The sequence below is a fragment of the Gossypium hirsutum genome, chromosome D06 (genome assembly GCF_007990345.1).
Source record: "Gossypium hirsutum isolate 1008001.06 chromosome D06, Gossypium_hirsutum_v2.1, whole genome shotgun sequence".
NCBI classification, from domain to species: Eukaryota; Viridiplantae; Streptophyta; class Magnoliopsida; order Malvales; family Malvaceae; genus Gossypium; species Gossypium hirsutum.
In genome coordinates this window covers 18272306-18278305 of record NC_053442.1, presented here as the reverse complement: position 1 = coordinate 18278305, position 6000 = coordinate 18272306, and positions in this window count along the sequence as shown.

Here is a 6000-nt window from a genome sequence, read left to right as displayed (position 1 = left end):
CCTAAACCCTAATGCCCCTATATGTGCCGCACCCCTTACTGCCACCTACGTGCCTCCGCAGCGGCCCACTGCTCGAGGCCTTTCCGCCTTGCACCAAAATGGCAAGATCCCTTCTGTTGACTTCGCCTTGCCTACAAAAAAGGGACAGAAACGAAAGAAAAAAAGCAACAGAAACAGTAACAAAACAGTAAAATAGGACATGTAAATCACTTATAAAAGCCCCAACAAACAATGTAATATTTTTACGGAGAAAATCAATACAAAAAATAAATTTTCAAAGGTAGTTATCTTTTTTTCATTCTTTCTTTTTTCGGTGTTTATTTTTTTCCATTCTCATTTGTTTAAAGAGAAAACAGAAAATATAAAAAGGGAAAAGGGAAAAGGGAATAAAAAACGTACCTTTTTGCGGGAGGTCTGCCGATTCTGATGAAAATCAATGTTTTTAGGGTCTTGGAGTCGAAAAGCCAAAAAAATGGCCTTTTCCTGACTTTTCGGCCACCATGGACGGCGGCGCCGTTACCAGCGACCTGCGGCCGCCACAGTGGTCCAACGCCGGAGCCATGGCCGGATTCCTAAGAAGATGGGAGGTTTTGAGAGTTTTTTTTTAGTTTTTTTAAGAAAAGAGGAGAAATGAAAATTTTCAAAAAAAAATTGGTTTTATAGAAGGTTGAAACAACGCCGTTTTGAGCCTTAACTCCAGTGGCCAAAATGACACCGTATAAGGCCCTTAACCCGCGTGTCGACCAGACCCAAGGGAAGGATCCGCGTGTTTTGCTTCGATGGGCAATTTTTGCCTTTAGTCCTTCCATTTTTTTAGCCTGCTTCAATTTAATACCTTTTTTTGTTTTTTTTTATTTTTATCACCTAATCTTACTTTATTTTCAATTTGGTCATTGGACCATTTGAAGAGACGGACAGCTGAAATGGTGTCGTTCTGATGATTCGAAACCCGACTTGGTTTCTAGATAGGATCCGCGCGTTTAATTTCTTCCCTGGTCCTTCTGATTTAAATGGTTTACAACTTGGTCCTGTTTCTTATTTGTTTTATTTTTGTCCTACGATTTTGGTTTTGTTACTTTTTAATCCTTAGTAGCTTTTTATTACTTATAATTTATACTCCCTAATGTCATTTTAATTTCAATTTGATACTTGATTTATTTACCTTCTATCCTTTTTTTTTTGTAAACTGTTTTATTCATTAGTTTATTTATTTCATTTATTCATTTATTTATTAGTTCTTCAACCTTATTTAATAATTAAAGTTCATTTATTTATATTTTTATGTACTTTTATATTTTACTATTATTATTTATATAATTTATTACAAATTATATCATTAATTTCATTTATGCTTTAACTTGGTTCTTTATTTCCGATATTTTATAAATTATCTTCCCTTATATTTATTTATGTATTTGTTTCTTTGTCTTTGTTCATTTTTGTTTGACATTGTCCTTTATGTGTATGCATTGATGCTATTATTATTTTTATTATTTATTTTATTTATCTTTTGATTATTCTGATTAATGTTAAACTAGTGTACATTATATGATTCTCGTAAATTGTTTTATTAGTATATTCATTATTGTCATTTATTATGCGACATTTCATTCATGTATCATTTTAAATATTACATATTTCTTACCCAAATTTGTAAAAAATAAATTTCGAAAATAAAGGCAATATTCCGTATTTGAAAATTCGAGAAGTCGTGCCCTAACTTACTGGGTTTCCATTTTTCTCGCATTGAACCTAAATAACTTAATATCCTTTTAAAATTAAAATAAATGAGGTTTAAATAAAAAATAAAAGACAAGCTTATTCTCAAAAATACGAGGTGTCGTGTCCTAACTTATGGGATGTGACATTTTGTGACTTCGAGATAAGGAGGCATTTTATACCTTTTCGAGTAATTTTAATTAAAAATAACACAATACAAAGAATGGTCGTATTTTAAATTCTTTTAGAGTTTTTAATTTTCGACATTAAGACATTAAGTAATCAACTGGGTACCAATTTTGGGCGTATCGAGGGTGCTAATTCTTCCTCGTGCGTAACTAACTCCCGAACCCATTTTCTGGATTTTGTAAACCAAAAAATAATGTTTTAATAAATCAAACTATTTATTAAAATAGTCAAATTGCGAGGTGATCCGATCACACCTAATAAAACGGATTGGTGGCGACTTCCATGTTCGTTTTCATTTTCAAAAATCAAAGTCGACCCCTTCTTATAAAAAAATGGTTTCAACAGCTTGACGACTCCACTGGGGAAAATAAGAGAGTCAAGTCGCAAATTAATTATTTTTTGTCTTTTTGTCGAAAATTGATAATTTGGTTTAAATTTACAATCCTTTCATTGCATTTCATTTTTGTGGTTTTCATCATTTGGATATGTCTTCTTTTTGGTTCGAGACTCTTAATATTCTTTTGCACATTGCATTACATGACCGCTCGATTATACCCTTTTAAGTGGGAATGAGAAACTAATCCTTCGTGAGGTCTTCACCTCTGTGCAAGATAGTGGATCGCTTTCGAGATACATCCCTACCTATGTCTTCGTGAGATTTTCATCTCCGTGCAGCCATAAGGAAATGTATTCCCCTGAACTGAACTCGGTCCATATGAGCCTATAATGGTGAGGATCAAAGAATCTGCTGGTTCGGGTACCTTTACTTTAGAACCAAACCCCATATAGTGAGCCTTAAAAGCCTACCCTAGGTAGAACCGCACCAAACCCCTAGTGGTCATCCAAATAGGTACTCTTTTCGTTATTTATGATTTTACTGACGTGTTTTCTTTTGTTTTAATTATGATTGCATTGCATTTAAATTATAGAAAAGAGGTGTTGATTCATGTTCAGCTGTTAAATAGAGAGCTTGTCATGGAAAATGGATTTCTTGATAAAGTGGAAGACAATGCGTTCATCCAAATATGGTCCGAGAAAATGTAGCGAGGTAAGTGTGATAGTCTAATGAATGAGTACACGACTTTGCTTCGTTGACCGAGGATTCAAGATGAAAAAGGTTATTCGAGAGCCGCCGAACTTTCTTAAAGAAGCTAACGAGCATTACAAGAATGAGTGAATAATGGGTCGCGGCTCAGATCAAGCAAAAATGAGATAAAAGAGGCACCCTTTTGGAGTCGCGAGATTTGATCTTAACATTTGGATATGAGGAAAAGGATCGATGTCTTCACTTTGAGTATTAGGGCAAGGCCGTATATGTAAATATCTATTTTATGTAAAGAGATTTGTTTTCTAGTAAAGTTGTTCTAATAGAATTGAATCAGAATCAACGCCTCTTTTTGCATTCATGCATCTGCATTGCATTTCATCATATACGTTAAATTTCACAAAAGGATCCTAATTAATTAGAATTATGGCAGTTACCCTGGAATATCGTTACGGTACATGCGAAAAAACTAAAATCATGGACCAAAGATTAGAGAGATTAGAGCAAATGCAAAAGGATATGCAAGACAAGCTGCAAGCGCAGATGCAAGAAAAACTAGCCAAAATTCAACAAGATATGAGGGATCAGATGCTAGAATCCCAAAGAAGTATGATGAGCCAATTAACGCAATTACTAGCCGGAAGGCTTGAAAAAGGGAAAGGCCCAGTGGTCAACAGTGGGGATGATAATGAAGCCCCCATCTATCCCCCAGGTTTTACCCCAATAAGCATCCAGGCCCAACCAGATGCCCATCTACAAAGGGCACCCGTTACCATCAGACCCCAACAATATCAGACCGATACCTCGACACCAATGAATTACCCGACAGGCTCAGGTTCCAATGCAAGGGACAATCCAACCAATCCTGTAGTTCCTGATCTAGACGAAATGGCAGAAATAAAAAAAACAAGGGTGGAACTACCAAAACAACTAGAAGATCGGTATAGGTGGTTAGAGAAAAAACTGAAAGCAGTGGAAAATGTTGATTACCATTGCGGGGTTGACGCCAAGGATCTGAGTTTGGTCCTAGATCTAGTACTCTCGCCGAAATTCAAGACTTCAGAATTTGAAAAGTATAATTGGACTAGTTGTCCTGAAGCTCACATCATGATGTTCTGCCGAAGAATGACAGGATACGTTAATAACAATCAACAGTTAATTCATTGCTTCCAAGATAGTCAGATTGGGTCGGCTGCCAAATGGTACAACCAACTGAGCCATGCCAAAATTCACTCATGGAAGGACTTGAAACAGGCTTTCATGAAGCAATATGACCACATGACTGACATGGCACCCGACAGAATCACAATGCAGAATATGGAAAAGAAACGAAGTGAGAGCTTCAAGCAATATGCCCAAAGATGGAGAGAGGTAGCAACACAAGTCCAGCCACCTCTTTTGGAGAAAGAAACCATGATACTTTTTATCAACACTTTGAAATCCCCGTTCATTAACCACATGTTGGTAAGCGCTACCATGAGCTTCTCAGATATGGTAATGTCCGGCGAGATAATTGAAAATGCAGTAAGAAGTGGGAAGATAGATGCGGGGGAAAGCGTCAAAAGATCAACCCCAAAGAACAAGGAAAATGAAATGAATAACCTGAGCATGTATAATAAAGGGTATTCCAAATTAGTCACTGTAGGCCAGCCGAAGGCTGTGACTACTAGATATAAGGGCACCTCAAGGCAAGAATCCAACTCAAGGCCAAACACAGAAAGACTCTAGTTCACACCCATCCCAATGACATATAGAGAGCTGTATCAGAATCTGTTTGATGCGCATGTGGTATCTCCGTTCTACTCAGAAACTGTGCAACTTCTATTCCCGAAATGGTATGATGCGAATGCCCAATGCGAATACCATACGGGAATAACAGGGCACTCAATTGAAAACTGCATTACATTTAAAAAGTTAGTTGAAAGGTTCATCAAGATGGGCATCGTGAAGTTTGACAATCCATCAGGACCTAATGTGGCAAAAAATGCGTTACCCAGTCATTCAGACCCAAGGGTAAATGCGATAATTGAAAATAGAGGAAAGAGAACCAAAACCAATGTTGCAGAAGTAAAAACCCCACTGAAATGGGTTTTGAAACAAATGATAGATATGGGATTAATCATTCAGAATTCAGAGGAGATACCAAAAGGGATAAGAAGCTACTGTGAGTTCTACGCTTAAGAAGGTCATGAAATCCAGAAGTGCATTGAATTCAAAGCTTTGGTGCAGAGCCTAATGGATAATAAATAGTTGAAATTCCTTGAAGAAGCCAAAGGCCAGGAAGGAATGTTGGGAAATTTGAATGTTAACGTCGTCTCCAAATATGGAGCTGAGGAATAGAATTTATAAGGCATTTTCCCTTACACACCTGGGAGTGTCTTGAACAATGGGACTGCGGAAGAGATTCTTGTAGTTTTTAGACCTAATTCGGAGTAATGTTCAAAACACGCTTCCTGCTGTAAGCCTAGGAGCAATAAGAATCCTTTTGTGAGATAGGCTTATGTCCAACATCTTTATTTCAATAAAATGCATCTTTGTTTCTCACTTCGAGGAAATATTCTTTTATTGTTTCCATTTCATTCATAATTATACTATACATATAAATATTCTTAGATTCTTGTATTCTTTGGATCTTCCTTCGTCCCTATAACAGGTCTCTAGATATCAATGATGTGAGCGACACTGCTATTGACTCAGAACCTCCTTTTGATCAAGATATGTATCCAAAGGAACCTCAGGACTTTGAAGGTGATCGAGACTATAGCTTATCTCTTGATTTTTCAAGGATGGGAGAACAAGATAAGAAATAGGCCCTATCTTACAAAGAATCAATAGAAGTCATGGCCTTTCTCTATGTGGGGCACGGATGTCATTGGGCTGATCTCGCCAAAAGTTTAGCAATCATCGATTCATCTTTGTGGTCGTCGATTACTTCACTAAGTGGGTGGAAGCTGCTTCTTATGCCAATGTCACCAGGTCGACAGCCAGTAAATTCTAAAAGAAAATAAAATCATATGACGATATGGAATGCCAAAAAGGATCATATC